The following is an 18,590-nucleotide window of genomic DNA, read 5'->3' as shown; positions in this document are numbered from 1 at the left end:
ATCATACAAATAGTATACTGACATCTGCAGAATTATAAAATGGTCATGTTCATAAGGATGAATTAGTAAAATAGGGGCATTTTTCTTTAATGATCATAACATAATAAAATTACGTGACATAAGTCAGAATTCTCTATAAATATTCAAGATAACCAGTGAGTAAAGTAATAATCATAAAGGCATATTGCACTGTAATAAAATACACTTCTATCAGAATTGTCTATAAATATTCAACACTACTACTGATTAAAGCAATAATCATAAAGTCATATTGCATTGTAATAAAATTATAGAACTTCTATGAATTGTCTATAAATATTCAAGATAATTAGTGATTAAATATTCAAAATAATTAGTGATTAAAGTAACAATCATAAAGATATATTGCTCGCTTTTCTTAAGTTATATTATGTTTGCGTAATTCTTTTATATTTAAGTTGATAGGCTTCTCCTTTGGAGGGAACCTCCTATCATAAATGCAATTTACTATTTCACGTTCAAACCATGTCTCACGTCCAAACTACTGGTATTTTTAAAAATCCCACCTTCTTTTTGCCTACAAAATTGCCGGTTCTTTTCACTTGATCAACAAATATTTTTTTGTTTGACAAACTCTTCAATCCTTGTTGTTTCACCTCCACTAGAAAAAATCATCAACCAATATAAAACATGTCTATCCTACCATGTGATGTGGCATATATTATTCTCTTAGTTTCATTTGAATTTTGAGTTATTCTATTTTCATTCACGTCCTCCAAATAATTCTTCCTTCTATCTTTGCCTTCATGTTCTCCTTTGATCTTTCAAGAAAAATGTTTAACATTTTCTAATATTTTTTGAAAATAAATTTTATAATCTAATTTAATTTTTTATGAGCAATTCAAATATTTTCAACAATTTAACTTAAACTAGAGAATTACTATTATTCTAATAAAAATTTAAATAATATTTATATAACATAACATATTTGTTGGTGTAAATAAGTATTTACTTATTACACTTACTTAAGTTTACTTAGGTTAATGCATTATTTAATTATTTTATTATTATTTTAAGAGTTTGTGTACTCTCATTGAGTTATGCAACTCCAATTATGCACATGGTGTCTACAACACAAGAGTATGCATCATTCACTGAGTTGTCATGATGACAACACAGTTATCCACACTCCTCATTTAGCATATGTTGTCTACACCACTGATTTGCATGCTACACCATTGTAAGCTTATTCTCACATCATCGCACTTAATCCTGTGCTCAATGGAGGATAACCCATATCTGGTGGACATGTGCCTGGTTGTATGACATATCATGATGCTAACTTCTATTCATTCTAAAAGCTCTTCTAAGGCCTTTATATTTAGGCACTCCTAGTGTACTCTCAACCAGTTATTAAATGAATATCATCATTCTGATCATACTCTATCTATTTTGGTCTATAGTGTGCTTGTGTTGAGTTCTTTAGTTCTTGGGTGAATTTTGGCCTAAACAAAATTCTTACATGGTATCAGAGCTAAGGGAGATTCTCATCACATAGTCGTTTGAGACCATTCACGCTTCAACACTTCGACATGAATTTAGAGGATCTGCAAAAATTGGGAGCGTCTAGAGCCAAATCTAACCTCACTGTTGCATCTAGAGTGTCAATTTGGTGAAGATCGACTATAAAATTGCCTATGTTGGGTGAAAGTTGATTGTGAGGCAAATTTTTTTTTTTTTTGGCAAATCGAAACTCGTAGGCCCCAATTTGTAGTCTAGGTATAATCAATTTTGGATCTATTTAATTATTGTTCGAATCTAAATCATTTTAATTCTCTATAATTTTTAAAGAAATTTTTTTGGCCGAACCAAGCAGTGACACCCCGGCTCGGCTCTATATTTTGGTGGATTTTATATTATAATTGTAGGGTTTTATTAATAATAATATGAGTGCTTCACATTAAATCCGGCCAAGACATAGTGGCCACCATACTACGCACCCTACTCTTATTTTTCAACAAGTATTCAACCGCCGATAGTGATCTCGTGATCGATTCAACTTTTGATGGATTGCCTTTGTGTAACCTTGCACAATAGCTATATTTTAAATAGTGCATCAAGCGCCACACCCATGAATGTGGGGCTATTGACTAAACTCCGACAAAAAAATCCCAACCTCTGGCGTGATCTCCATAGTAGTAATTCTGGCAGTGACCAACATATTCCGGGAGCTGTGCATTGCAAAGGCCCCTAACCTCGGCGACATGTGGTGTGAGCGGAGCTTGCCACATGGAATAAAACCCCATAGTTTGCGCCAATACACAACGGACACGTGGTAAAATGCCACAGAAGTTATTGCGCTAGACTACACAGTCACAGACATGCAGCATCGTTTGATCTGCCTGACACGTCAAGTCCAAATCAGTGCACCTATTGTCAACCACCTCAGCTAGGCCATGTCATTGACCTAGTCAGCATTACACATGTGCATTTTTTATATGATTCCATACTGTACGACATTCCAAATCAGCTGCCACATCATCACTGGCTGAGATTTTGCTGACTTCATCCTGTATAGGTGCTTAAAATTGACGCCCATCTAGACATCAAAATAGGTCAAATTATAACTACTGTGATGATCGTAGGACCATCAAATTTAACCTCATGATTCACTGATGCAACCCCTCTATTGATTCATTTTCAATTTTGCGGTCCTACTTCAAGAGGCCATAACTTGGTCATCCAGACTTCAAATCAAGTGCAATTTTTTTTGAAATTGGATAGAATCTTTTAAATGTTTTAGTGGTGCAACTAGTTTCTGGTTTGAGTGCATGGATTGTTCAAAAATTACATTTTTTGGTGGCTGTACTTGGATAATCCTACATTTTACAACTTCAAACGCTCCGTACGGGCACATCTAGAGTAGAAAATAGGTTCTATTTTTTTTGAAATTCTGTATTTTTTTGTCTACTTTTCAGATCTAGCATCAGATTGTCATGTTGTCTGGAAAAAATTGTCACTTTCAGCAACAGGGCCTTTCTTTGCTTTGTAATGCTTTAGTATTGTAGCACATTGTAAAGTAACTCTATTAAGAGGTTGTAACAAAAAAAATTAGAAGTCCACAAAGGCCAAAATTGGCAAGTGGCCCATTGTAATTGCACTACTATTAAAGTGCCCAAAGCATCTATTTTAGGGGGGTTTCTTGATTTAGTGAAAAGGGGGGTTGCTCTTGGTGTTATGTTCTCTCTTTTCTACAATTTTCTTTCATTTTCTACATTATGGGCAAGTTTAAGTTTCCTAAATTAACTCCTCATATATATGCTTTGTGGTTAATCAAAATGTTGTATCACTTAATGCATAATGGAGTTTCACAATATGTAGATGGTACTCTTCCTAAACTAGCAGGTAATAATGTATCAACAAGTGAAATTTCAGATTGGGTAGCCATGGATAGGAAAGCCCTAGGTGACATATGTTTGGGGGTAGATGATAAGATCATGTATCAAATTAAGAAATGTACTACATCCAAGGAAGCTTGGGATACCCTCGAAAGCCTATATGGTAAAGTTTCTAAAGAGGATGTTTTCAAAATTGAAGATGAGTTTGTATCCTTAGATCCTAAGTCATATAAATCCATACAAGATTTCACCATCAAGGTGAATGAACTAAGGACAAAACTTACTGATTTTGGGAGTTCTATCAAATATGACAGACTGATCTATCTCATTCATAACAAGCTACCATCGAAATATTCCACATTTGTATCTTCTTTTAACACCTCAAAGACTACCTTAGGGTCTGCCTACAAGAAAGTCACTTTTAATGAATATGCTAAACTGTTGGATGATGAAGAAAAGAAGTTGAAATCAATGGGGATTCTCAAATCACCTCAATCTAAAGAATTGGTGGCCAACAATGAGGGTTCTCAAAATTTAACTGGATAGTCTTCAAATAAAGGAAAGGGTAAGAAGAAATGGAAGAAGGATAAATCTGAGGATGCAGAAAAGACAACACCACAATCCAATCAACAAGGAAAATCCTCGAATTCCAACAAGAAGGGGAACAACAATAAGGAGAAGAAGAAGTGTACTTATTGCAGGAAATTAGGTCATGAAGAGCATGAGTGTTATCTCAAGAAGATTGATGAGTTAGCCAACATCATGAAGAAAAATAATGTTCCATTTCCTAATGCTTACAAGGGGAAGGGTTTTCTTCAAATTCAAAAGGCAAAGGGAAAACATTCATGGCAAATGCAAACTCTTCAAAGGAATGGATATTTGACTCAGGTGCCTCATATCACATGGGTTCATCAAAGGAGGATTTTTCTTCATTGAATCACTCAAAGGTACCGCACATATTCATGGGGAATGATGGAAAAATGGAAGTTGAAGGAAAAGGAAACGTGGAGATGGAAAATGGAGAGTTTCAAGAGGTTCTCTATGTTCCAAAGCTAAGTTCAAATCTCCTTTAAATCTACCAAATCACTCACCTAGGAGATGGACATAGAGTTGAGTTCTTTCTAGACTTAGTAAAAGTGCACAGTCTTAAAGATGATTCCTTTGTTGTGGTGGGGAAAGTGAATGATCACATGAGGTTGTACTCTTTCTCTCATTTTGTACCCAAGTCTCCTTCAAAGGCCTTGTTATCACAATCAAATTCAAACATGTAATTATGGCATGAGCAGTATGGTCATCTTGACTACCGCTATCTTCAACAACTTTGCACATACCACATGGTCAAAGGTCTACCTCAAATCAACTTTTCTAAGGGTAAATGATCAACAGATTCAATGGATATGCATCTAGAGGGAAAGTTACAGAGAGGGAAGTCTTCTAGAGCAACTGGTGTTCTCCAAATGGTTCACATGGTATTAGTAGGTCCTTTTGCATTCTGCTAGGGTCACTACATGAAGTGTTGGACAAGTTTCTAGACTTCAAGACTCATGTAGAATGAAAATCCAGGAAAGCCATCAAAGTACTCTGAATGGACAATGGAAACATGGATGTGAACATAAGACTTATGGACTTTTGCAGACATGAGGGCATTGATCTTTAGACTCCTTTAGCATTTAGTCCATATAAGATGGATGTTGCAACCTTGAGGATCAGGACTCTAAAGTCTATGGCAAGTTGCATGATTCATGCCAAGTCTCTAGATCCATTATTAGAAGTCGAAGCAATCTCCAGTACCACTCACATTCTTAATTGTTCTCCCCATCCATCCTTAGATGGAAAAACTCCTTTTGAGGCATGGTGCGGCAAAAAACCTATTGTGACACACTTCAGAGTCTTTGGTTGTCCTGCATGGGCAAACAAATCTTCTAGGGGATGCAAGGCAAAGTCATCTTGACCTTGTACCTTCATTGGTTATGAAGATGGTGTGAAGGCATATAAACTTCTAGATCCAGAGACTCATCAAATTTTTGTCGAGAATGATGCATACTTCGAGGAAAGTTCTCCCAGCTTGTCTTCTACTCCTCTTCATACATCATATAGTGTGGATACTGATAGTGATTTCAGCAATAGTGCTTCAATAGATTCAGACACATGGGGTTCTGTCGACAGATACAGTGAGAGGTCACTTCATCAATTCAGTCCACATGCATACATTGCCACAGTGATAGGTCTAGAACAAAAAGGTACATTTAGTCTTCTAGATATAGGTTTAGTGACAGATTTGGGGGATAGTATTCATGATTTGCCTCTTCTTCTTGATGCAGAATTACCTTCTTCAGTTGTCACAAGAGCTCCATTTGACTCTCTTCTTCATTCTCTACATGATCAATCCTCATAGGTTGAAGTGATTGTGGATACTTATGATCAACAGTTGTAGTAGGGTTCTTCATCAGTTGCAAAGTCAGATAGTTCTTTGGGATAGGTTCTTTAGCTAGCTAAGCAGGTTTCAGAGACATCACTCATCCACGAGATTCTTTCCATGCATAGCGGAAGCATCTCATTTGTACCCTTGGTATTGTTTCTTCCTAAGGGGAGGAACACCATTCTATAGTCTTGGATTAGCTTCTTCATTGGAGCAGTCATTTTTTGACATTCTTCTTTTGGGGGGGGAGCCCATCATGTCTCTCTTCCTTTTCTTATCATTCTCTTATGTATATACTAGATGTATGTCATAATGGGGGGTCTTGATTACTCCATCCATCCATGCATCCTTATTTATCTCTCTTTTTGGGGGAGGGTTTTTCCTATGATATTTTCCCTCTTTCTCCGCTTTATGAGAGATTGCATATCATTATGTACATGGGTACCTAATATGGCCTAGTAGCCGGGACCCATATTGCATATCATCCTAGATTTTGTAAGCTTAAGGGCATTCCCCTAAGTTGCACTTAGGTGGGGGTGTTGGTGTAAATAAGTATTTACTTATTACACTTACTTAAGTTTACTTAGGTTAATGCATTATTTTATTATTATTTTAGGTGAGACACTTAGGAGTTTGTGTACTCTCATTGAGTTACACAACTCTAATTATGCACATGGTGTCTACAACACAAGAGTATGCATCATTCACTGAGTTGTCATGATGAAAATACAGTTATCCGCACTCCTCATTTAGCACATCTTGTCTACACCACTGATTTGCATGCTACACCATTGTAGGCTTATCCTCACATTATCACACTTAATCTCATGCTTAATGGAGGATAACCCATATCTAGTGGACATGTGCCTGGTTGTATGACATATCATGATGCTAACCTCTATGGATTCTAGAAGCTCTTCTGAGGCCTCAGGAACTCCTAGTGTACTCTCAACTAGTTATTGAATAAATATCATCATTCTGATCATACTCTATCTATTTTGATCTACTGTATGCTTGTATTGAGTTCTTTAGTTATTGGGTGAATTTTGGCCTAAACCAAATTCTTACAATATTCATTATTTAAAATTTTTTCCAAACAAAAATATCATATTTCCAACCTACTTAATATTATTAGATTTGAACTAATATTTTTTACAATCTATTAAATTTTATACACACACACACACACACACATATATATATATATATGTATGTATGTATGTATGTATGTATATATGTGCATATATGTATATGTATATATGTACATATATGTATATATATGTATATATATGTACACAAACACACACACACACATACATATATATAAAGCTTTTAACAAAAAAATTAAACGTTACATAACTTATCTTTAATTTTTTTTATGATTATTAATAGAAATATATATATATATATATATATATATATATATATAACTTATAAAAGATTATATAACTACTTTATTGGAGTTAATTTAATTGAAGTTAATAAAAATCTCCAATAAAATTTTAAATATAAATTTAAATAAATTTAATAAATTAATTATTTAAGGTGACTTTTTTAGAAATGCATTTCAAATATTTCATTACTTAAGTCTATGTTTGGAAAAAGACAAAACAAATTTATTATAAAAGTTTATAATAAATATCATTAACCAACATAAAAGTTCACTCTTAATACTTTATAAGAAAGAATAAATATTTTCTAATAAAAATATTTTTGAGAATTAAAAAATTAATTTTAACCTAAAAATTTATAAAGATAAAAAGATAAAAGGAATTGAAAACAATATAGTTTCATTCATTATGATCAAATAAATAAATATGTGCCCTTTAAAACATGTTCTATTGGAAAGTATTCAACAATATAGTTACAAGATTTACCAAAATCAATGACGGTTCTAACTTTCTAATCATTGGAGGATAACGTAGCATCCCTTGTAGGGTTTTTGGTATTGCCCCATCATGAGCCTATCTTGACATGCCAACAAGCTTAATTGAAGACCTTTGAGGGCATAGATACAAACATTATGCAAGTCATTAGCACACCATTTACTTGTTTATCTTCTATTTTTTTTATTATAATCAATGATTTGGAATCACACTTGGTAATTCATCATAGGATGAAAATTTTTAAAAGGTAACCTAAACCTTGAAAGTTTTCACACTAATGATGAATCGTGAAATATATTTTTAAATATTGCTAATAAAATTATTTTACACAATCATATCCACAAGTTAATCAATATTATTAAAATGTAAAATATCACTAATAAATTCATTTTACACAATCACATCCATAACTTAATCAAGAAAATTATAATGGGGTTTACATCACTTCAAAAACATGTCAAAAACTCACCTAAAATCAAAAAGATAATCAAATCAACAATACACTATTTGTGAAAATGATAACTTGGGAAGTTGAAAATATAAGTGTTGTGAAAGTCTAATAGGTAGAGATAACTTGAGGAGTCGAAAAAGCCCCTAAGGGGGCCCTCCAATTGCATAGGGAGGGCCCTCCAACTATGTATAGGGATACCTTTGTTGTGAAGCACTTACCTAACCATTATTGTTTCATGACCAAATATTCCATAAATCATAAGAAAAATATGTTGAACCTTTTGGTGATCTATGAAATTACAAACAATGATAATATTCATAAAATACTCCATCATCTTATCCCTTGAACCTCTTACAGGTACAAGTGCTAGTGGATAAGACTTCTCCATACTCACTTGAATTGTGAGATCATCATATATTTAAAATTATTTTATATATTTTTCTATTTCTTCAAAATATTTTATATATTTGAATTCTTTCACCACTTCCACTTTACAAAAGGAATATCAAATTTAACAAATCTATGTCTGAAAGCACACTTGAGTTTCATAACTAGAACTAAGTAGAATAACTTGGCCAAACAATATGTGATAAGTCCATGTAGGTGTTGCATGGGCCATGTGGTGCATCCTACTAGACCAAGTAGCCCCAACAACCATAAATACCCCAAAAGCCTAGTTAAGCCCCTCATTTGTACATTGAGAACCTTACATAGTGAAAAATGTGGTTGACGTTAGGAATAAGGTGTCTCAACCTTGGATGATTTCTATTCTTATTAATATTTTTTGTATATGTACTTTTTGCAAATAATGTAATTAAGTGTTAATGTACATCTCTAGTTGGCATGTTGATGTGTCACTCCACTTGCATTTGTTGGCATCTTGAATAGTGTGTAAGGAGATCGTGATTGAAATAGTTATGATGGATTCCTATGATGCGTAAGAGCTATCTTTTGAAGATATGATGATGGGTGAAGATGTGAAGACATGTGGCAATTGATCATTGAGTATTGTACATTCAAGCCTCCATCTAGTGCATAGGGTCTGGGGCATCACTCCGAATTTTTTTTGGGTTCCTACTTTTCTAGAGAATGGTAAAACCCTAATATGGTTCTTCTTTGGAAGTTGCCCTAAAATTGAAAGCACATGATATAAGTGACCTAAGGGTTGCAGATAGTGTAGAGTGAAAGTGTATTGTTGGTAGTGTTTTGTTGCGACTAGATTTGTCTTCTATTTCTCGAAAGAACTTGCATTGTAAGTGTGTTGTAACCTTTGTGTTGAAGATAATACATTGTGCAGGTTTTGGAGGGGTGGGGTTGTTTTACCAAAAGGTTTTTCCCCATCGACATATCTTGAAGTTTGCTTTTTCTTTCTCTATCTATTTTTTATATTCATGGCTGGCTGCAATATTGTTGTTTACATAATATCATATCTAAAATTTTAAGGATTTAAATAGAATTTGCACAATACTTTCCTTAAGGGATTAGTGTAGGAAGCTATTTTTGCACCTGAGTTTTCTTACAAGTGGTATCAGAGCTTGATTAACCTTTGATCTTAGTTGTTGGGTAGGGTTTTTTGAGCTAATCTCAAGTTGAGTGGGATTTTTTTGTATAGAGAATTATGAATCTTATTTTTAGATTGAGATGGCTAGTTCATTACACGAAAAAATGGAGTTGGAGAAATTTAATGGCAGTAATTGTGAGTTGTGGCAACTCGGGATGGAAGACTTGCTTGAAGATCATGATCTATGGGAGGTGGCTTCACTTGATGTGAGACCTACAAAAATATCTCAAGTAGATTGGGATATCATAGATTAGAAAGCTAAAGGGTCTCATTAGACTATGTCTAGCTGATTTAGTTCTATTGAATGTTCTTGATGAGAAGATCGCAAATAATTTGTGGACACAACTTGGGTCTATTTATCAAGTCAAATCTCTAGTGAACAAGTTGTTCTTGAGGAAGAAGTTGTATTCTCTAAGAATGGAGGAAGGAGGATCTATTATAGATTGTCAAAATGCTTTTAATTTATTGATTGCATAGTTGACATCATCTGGTGTCAAGATAGAGGAGGAGGATCAATGTATGACCCTATTATGTTCCTAGTTGGATTCATGGGACCATTTTGTGATGGCTCTTGGAAGTACTTTAGTCACTTTCAGAATGGATGATGTGGTGTCTTTGCTATTTTCTAAGGAGACGCAGAGAAAATCTTCAGATTCAGCTAAGGAAGCTCTTGCTATTTGTGGTAGGTCCAATGATAGAGGGAAACAAAATTTGACAACAAGTTTGGAAAGGGTAGATCAAAATATTGTGGAAGATCAAAGACTCGTGGAAAGTTCAAGGCAAAATGCTAGAACTGTGATAAGACTAGGCACTTCCATAGAGACTGTAAAGAGCCAAAGAAGAAGAAGACAACCTCAGATTTAGGTTCAAAAAAATCTCAAGAAGATGGCGATGCTTTTATTTTAGCCTTGGTAGTCAATGCATCTAATCATGTGTGGTTGATAGACTTGGGTGCTTCTTTCTACATGACCTCTCATAGAAGTTGGTTCTCAAAGTATGAAATTTTCAACGGTCGAAAGGTTTACTTGGGTGATGATTCTCACCTAAAGATAGTTGGATAAGGATGGGTCACTATTAGATTCCCTGATAGATGAGCAAAGTAGATCAACAGGGCAATGCACATTCCTAGTTTGCCAGAAAACCTATTATTTGTAAGTATGTTGAATGGTGTAGGTATGCAAGTTGTTTTTTCTAAAGATGGATGTAAGATGATGAGAGGAGCTATGGTGCTTGCTAAGGGTACTAGGAGAGGTACTCTATTTTAGCATGATGCATGCATTTATCAGTGCAATAGTTTTTCTGTTTCAAAGAAGAGAGTAGCTATCACTTCATCCCCACCATCTAAATGAGTAGTAAAACGGACTATGGTTATTAGTTCTAATGGAAATAAAACATGTGTACCTAAGGGTGCAAACATATTGGAAGGAAAGCTTCCTACAGAAAAGACAATCTTGTGGCATATGAGATTTGGCCACATTGGTGAGAAAGATCTCAGAACCCTGAAAAATAAGAAAGAATGAATAAGACACTGATGGAGAAGGCTAGGAGTATGCTTAGTGGAGCTGGTCTTGAATAAATATTTTGGGCTGAAGTTGTGGCCACTGCTTGCTATCTGGTTAATAGATCTCCTACATCAGCCCTTGTTGGTAAGACACCCATGGAGGTGCGGTCTATAAGAAGTCTTCAATTAGACATATTTATGGTTTTGGTTGTGAAGATACAAGCTTTATGACTTGGTGACTAGTAAGGTGTTGTATAGTAGAAATTTTATTTTTAGGGAGCTAACATCTTCTCCTACTATACTAGAACCAGATGAAAAAGAAAAGAAGGAAGATATTGTTTATTTGCCTCCTACCCCTCAGAAGACTCAGCATAAAGACTATGTTGGGTCTAATGATGAGGAGCTCTAGTAGCTCTGATAGTTTAGAAGAAGAGGAAGAACAACGTCAACTTCAACCCTTGATGAGATCCATGAGAGTAAGAAAGAAACCAGAAAGTTTTGGTTATTCTATGTTAGATTCCAGTTGTTCTTTTGCTTTGATTACTAACACTAATGAGCCTAGATCTATGAAAGAGGCTTTGGATATGGAAGATGTAGGTTCCTCAATTAAGGCCACGGAGGATGAGATGGCTTCATTGGATAAAAACAAAACTTGGGACCTTGTACCTTTTCTTAAAGGATGAATACTTGTTGGTAGCGAATGGGTGTTCAAGAAGAAATTATGTGCAGATGGTAGTGTTGAAAGGTACAAAGCTAGATTAGTTGCAAAGGGGTACTCATAGGTAGAGTTAATAGATTATGGTGAAATATTCTCTCCTATTGAAAAGTTGACATCTATTAGATTTCATTTATCTCTTGCTACATCATATGATTTAGAGATAGAACAAATGGATGTGAAGACATCTTTCCTTCATGGTGATTTGGAGGAAGAGATTTATATGTCACAACCTAAGCACTACATTGTTAAAGGTAAAGAATCTTTGGTTTGAACATTAAAGAAGCTTTTATATGGTTTAAAACAATCTCCTTAGGTGTGGTACCTTAATTTTGATGCCTTTGTGTTGTCAATTGGATTTGTATGATTGAAATTAGATCATTGTGTTTATTTTAGAGTTGAAAATGATCGCCTTCTTATTCTTGCATTATATGTTGATAATAGCTTGTTGTTTGGGAAGGGTAAGGGTATGATTTCTAATTTTAAATCTTAGTTGTCAGCACGATTTGAGATGAAAGATCTTGGGGAAACAAGGTATATCTTGGGTATGGAAATCAGTAGAGATAGGTCTAACAAAAAAAATTAGTTGAGCTAGAGTAAGTATGTGAAGTCTGTGTTGGACAAGTTTAGCATGGCAGATTGTAGACCATTGTGTGTTCCTGTTTCTATGGGAAAAAAGTTATCTATAGATAATTTTCCAAAATCTCCTTGTGAGGTAGAAGACATGAGTAGATTACCTTATGCTAGTGCAATTAGAAGTCTTATGTATGCTATGGTCTATACTTGACTAGACATTGTCCAAGTAGTGGGTGGTCTAAGCTGGTTTATGGCTAATCCTGAATGGGTACATTGGGATGCAGTTAAGTGAGTGTTCAAATATTTGAGGGGTACATCAAATTACTCCATTTTTTATCATGGTAAATATTTTGGAGCTCCACATTCAGTTTGTATTCATAGGTTTGTGGATTTAGATTGGGTAGGTGATATTGATAGAAAGAGATCCACTAGTGCTTATGTGATCACTATGTTTGGTGGTGCCATTAGTTGGATGAGTAAGCGACAACTTGTGGTTGCTTTGTCCACTATAGAAGCTGAGTACATGGTTGCTACTCATGCTTGTAAGGAATCCATTTGGCTTAGGAAATTATGTTTTGATATTGGTGTTAATACAGGACAGATTACTATTTGGTGCGATAGTCAAAGTGCTATTTACCTTGGAAATAATCCAACTTTCCATGCTATAATGAAGCACATTGATGTGCAGTTACGCTTTGTGAGAGATATGGTTGAAGATGGAAAGTTAAATTTGGAGAAGGTAGATACTATAAAGAATGTTACAGATGCATTGATGAAACTAGTGGGCACAGAGAAGTTTAGATGGTGTTTGAAGTCTAGAGACCTTTTGGCCTATATTGGTTAGTTCCTGTTATGTTCATGTTGCTCTTACAAGGTGTTTGACAAGTGGGAGAATATTAGGAATGAGGTGTCCCAACCTTGGATAGTTCTTATTCTTTCTTTCTTTTAAATTGAATTTTTTTGCAAATAATATAATTAAGTATGACTATACATGTCTAGTTGACATGTTGATGTGTCACTCGACTTCCATGTGTTAGCATATTGAATAGTGTGTAAGGAGATCATGACTAAAATGGTTATAACAAATTCCCATGACACATAAGATCTATCTTTGGAATATATGATGATGGGTGAAGACGTGAAGACATGTGCAAATTGATCATTGAGTACTATATACTCAAGTCTCCATCTAGTGCATAGGGTTCAAGGCATCACCTCAAAAAAAGTTTTGGGTTCCTACTTTTCTAGAAAATGGTAAACCCCTAATATGATTCTTCTTTGGAAGTTGCCTGACTTAAGGGTTGCAATGGTGGAGAGTGAATGTGTATTATTGGTAGTTTTTTGTTGTGACTGGATTTGTCTTTTGTGTCCTAAAAGAACTTACATTACAAGTGTGTTGTAACCTTTGTATTGAAGATAATACATAGTTGAGGTTTTTGAGGGGTGGGGTTTTTTTACCAAAGGTTTTTCTCCACCAGCATATCTTTTTGTTTGTGTTTTCTTTCTCTATCTATTTTTTGTATTCATGGTTGGATGCAATATTATTCTTTACATAATATCAAATCTAAAATTCTAAGGATTTAAATAGAATTTGCACAATATTTTCCTTAAGGAATTAGTGTAGAAAGTTGTTTCTGCGCCTGATTTTCCTTATAGTTTAGTGCACAAGTATAAGGTAGGGCATATTTTTTAAAATTTTGATGACTTATTTTTGAGTGGTATTGATGACAGAGTATCTTGGGATTTTTGGTTATCCTACTCAAGTGAGTTTGGATGTTCCCAATTACTTCCTTGCACCTTCTTGGTAGTAGTTTTTAAAATTTGTCTTGGTGGTTTTTTTTCCATATTCTTCATTCAGTTGGTTTGGTTTGACTTGGTGTATATGTTAGCTGAGTAATCCTTTCCTTTACTCATCGAGTTATTTTTTGATTCATTTATTGAGTGTGCTCAGTGGCTTGGCTTGTTCGTTTGGTGATGCTTGTTCCTTTGTTTACTGAGTTGTCAATTTGGTTCATTAAGAGTCAACCTATGTATTCTATTTATTATTTGTATTTAATGATTAAGATTGATCATCAGGAAGGATGTGGACCTATTTTGGGTCATTTCTTTATCTAGTAAAATTCTAGAATCTTTTGTAAGTCGTTGGAAAGTATAAATAGGGAGTTGTGTGTTATGTTTAGGTGTGTAAAGGAGTCTGGAAGATCATTGATCACACATGATGTATGAGATTTTTTTTTTGTGTAATTGAATCCTTGTAACTAACCTCAACCAAGAAGACCTTACAATCCAACATGTATGAAGTAAATTGTTGAATCAATAAAGATATGTTGTTCCCTCTTTTTCTTGTTCTCTCTTGGTTATTTTGCTTAAGTTGTATTAACTAAGAAAGGTTTCATGGTGTCTAGGTAAACTCTAGTTTGCTTAAGCTAAACTTTAGGTATCTAATAATTAAGTCTTTTGTTAATTATTATGATGCAACCTAGGTTAGACCATTTTACAGTTTTGATCTCCTTTATAAGGATGATCTCTTTTTGTAATTATGAACCAATTCACTTCTTGATAATAGAAATTTATCTTTTTTCTCATCAAGAATGTCTCATCTATGGATTTGGCAATTTCGGTCTCCATAGCTTCAACTTCTCTCTTCTGTGACAGGTGTTTGCATGCAGGTGATTCTTGGGAGTTGTGGGGTTGATCTTTTATCAACTTCAACATGGTATTAGAGCTCTAGATCTTCATGCCCTTGTTCTATTTGTGAGAGATTTGACATTTGTTTTTAAGAGCCAAATTTTCTCTTTCAGAGGGTTTCAATTTTTAGAAATATTTTATATTGGATCTAGAGAGGACTTATTTTTGGAGCACTTTGAGCCCAAATAGACATCACTATTGAGCTCAAAGAACACGAAAACCCCCATTTTCATATAATTTTTTAATTTTATGGATGTTGTTGAAATCTGAAGCAAAAGTTTTAATTTTATTTTTCACCCAAGTCATTTTAACTTGGGCACTCAAATCAAGGTGATGAACTTTATTTTTCAAAATAAGAGCTAGAAGGGCAAATTTTTGTTTGTTCTTAGCACAAAATTATAGCTCGCACCCTATTAATTCTTTGTGTCATCACTCAATACTTTGATGTTTTATTTTTAAACAAATGTGATTTTCTTTGGCTAGCCAATTTTTTTTGGTAATGGCTCTTTGCTTGACATTTGTTTTGATGGCCGGATTTGTTTTCCAATAGGGGTAATTTTCAAGCATTTTTTTTCCTTAACAGTCGTTTGACCATCAAATTCATGTTTGTCACTTATTGACATTAGCATTGCATCATCACTTATGTTACCTCCTTAGGCTCTATTTGGACCTACCTTTGCATTTTTTTCTCATATCTTGGGCATACAAAATGCATTTTGTGAAAAAAAGATATCACTAGAAAGTTGGTTCCAAGCCCTTCATAGTGGTACATTTAGTTTACAATTATGATAATTTTTTATGGCTTTTTCTACTAACAAAGTAATGGGTATAGTTTTGCAGTCAAGGAGACATATCTTGAGCATCCAATCTTGGATTTAAGAATTCTTTATATTGTTGAAAAGGTATTTCTGAGCTCTTTCGAATGATGCTAGTTATTTTTTTAGATTTTTCTTTAGGTACATTCTATTTAGTCTTTTGCATTTTTGCATTCTAGTGGATATCTTGGTTGTTTTAGGTTTGGGGATCAATTTCATTACTTTAGATAAAATTTCATGACTTGTACTATATATTATATTAGTCTTATGTCTCTTCTTGTCTATTTGGACATAATTTGTATGCATTCTTGCAAACACACTAAGATAAAGTGTCATATTCTATCTATATTTTTATTTCAATTATTTTTGCCTTGTTTTGCCTCCTAATTCGAGTAGTGTCATCCGAGCACACTCATATAGATTATTGTATTCTTGGGATTCATTATGTCTTGTACCTTATTGTACATGCACTACTCATGATTAAATTTCCATGTGGGGTTGATGTTTTTCCTTTGTTTTCCATCTTCCTTCATCCAGTTAGTGTCCCTTCTATACCAATAGCCTCATGATGTGTCCAAGATTGATCACCTCAGTACACATGTATATGTACTCTTTTGTGCATCTTCATTGTGGTTCATTGACAAGCAGATCTTTTGTCCCACTTTTCTTGCTTCCTACCACTTCACCCTTATCTGCATTAAGGGGGGTTCTTCCATTATTTCTCATGATTCCTTGGTTAAATTGATCAACTCTTTAAGATTTGGTGTTTCATGCTATCTATATCTTCAAGTTCAGTTGTTTTCCTTTGTGTGCCTATTAATTCAATGCAAATTACAATATTCTCTATTTCAATGGTTAGGTTCTATTTCAATGGAGGTTTTCCATATCAATAGTTAATTTTTGACAAATCTTTGCAGCTCCTACATGCTTCAGTGATGTTCTTCATGATCATCTTTTGTTCCTATCTTCTAGGGCATACTCTAGTTTGGAGGCTTATTTAGTCCTTCGCTAGTTTCTTTTCAACATTATTTCCATCTCTTTTTGAAGTAAATTTTTTCCCATGTGGTTTTCTCTATTTATTTTTTGGGACCCAAATATACTTTCTATAGTATTTTCTAGGTTTTTAGCTACTCCCTAAATTTATCTTAAGGTGGGTGTTAAAGTAATTAGATATTTTCTGATTAACTCCAATTTTCTTAAGCTAAATTTTAGGCATCTAATAATTAATTCTTTTATTAATTATTATGATGCAAACTAGGTTAGACATTTTTAGGGTTTTGATATGCTGTATAAGGAAGATCTCTCTTTGTAATTATGAACCAATTTACTTTTTGATAATAGAAATTTATCTTTTTCCTCATTAAGAACGTCTCATCTGTGGATCTAGTAATTTTAGCCTCTATAACTTTTTCTTCTCTCTCTTTTGTGAAAATTGTTTGCATATAGATGATTCTTGGGAGCTATGGGGTTGATCTTTCATCAAATTCAATAGTTATCATCCTCCCTTGTATCAGGTGGTATCAAAACCAGGTGTTTGTCATTGTGGAGTTTAAGATCATGGTGAACCCTAGTTAGATTGGTTGTAAGGTGACATATCATATTTTTGACCTATAACTTGTAGAGGGTTATGATCTTGTAGGAACCTATTATGAAGATGGTTTGAGGTAGAGGACATATAGACAATGCTATTATGGACATGTTGAAACAAATTGTGGCTAGATTAGATGTTGTTGAGATAACCCAAAGGAGAAAAGTATATCTTGATAATGTTAGTGATGATGAATCTATGGTGGCACCTAATCCTAAACCTTAAGTGGAATAGGCTGAATAGAGGATTTTAAAAGTTTTCTCTAGGGAAAGTTCTAGACCTGTTGTTGAAGTTACTAGTTATGATGGAAAATTTAATACCAATGCCTTGTTGGATTGGATCTCTAAGATGGATAAGCTCTTTAAATAATAGGAAAGTGAAGATAACAGTCACCAAGTTGAAGGGTCATGCTTTACTTCATTGCAAACATTTGCAAATAGATAGACAAAGAAGAGGAAAAGAGAATATTAGAACTTGGGTGAAGATAATAGATAAGATGAAGAAGAATTTCATCCCTTTTTATTACAAGGTTAATTTTTTGAGGAGAATACAAAATTTGAGGCAAAAAGACATGATTGTGAAGATTTACATTGAGGAGTAATGCAAGTTAGATATCAGATTTGGACATGTGGATGATGAGGTTGATAAAGTGGCTAGATACTGTTGAAAAAGAAGATCGTTGAAGTATAGAAACCTATCATGGTTAAAATAATTATTTTTTCATTGATATCAAACTTGTTACTTGCTAGTAAGAAAATTGCTAACTTTGGTTGGAATGCTATCATTTGATTGATTGATGACGATGATTTCGAAAGAAATGATAATAATAGTACCTAGAGAAAGGTTGAGTTATATGGTGTATAAAAGGAGCACTAAGAACATGCAAGATTTTGATGATATAGTGTATTTTTTATCTACTTTAGGCTACAATCAAAGGATACTAAAGCAAAGACAAGAAGAAGACTATACAAAAAGAATGTGTTTGCCAAGCCTGACTGAACAAATAGTGTAAA

This window comes from Cupressus sempervirens, chromosome 7 (genome assembly GCF_028749045.1).
Source record: "Cupressus sempervirens isolate cs-2001-9-10 chromosome 7, ASM2874904v1, whole genome shotgun sequence".
Taxonomy (NCBI): Eukaryota; Viridiplantae; Streptophyta; class Pinopsida; order Cupressales; family Cupressaceae; genus Cupressus; species Cupressus sempervirens.
Note: the sequence above shows the minus strand (reverse complement) of the source record.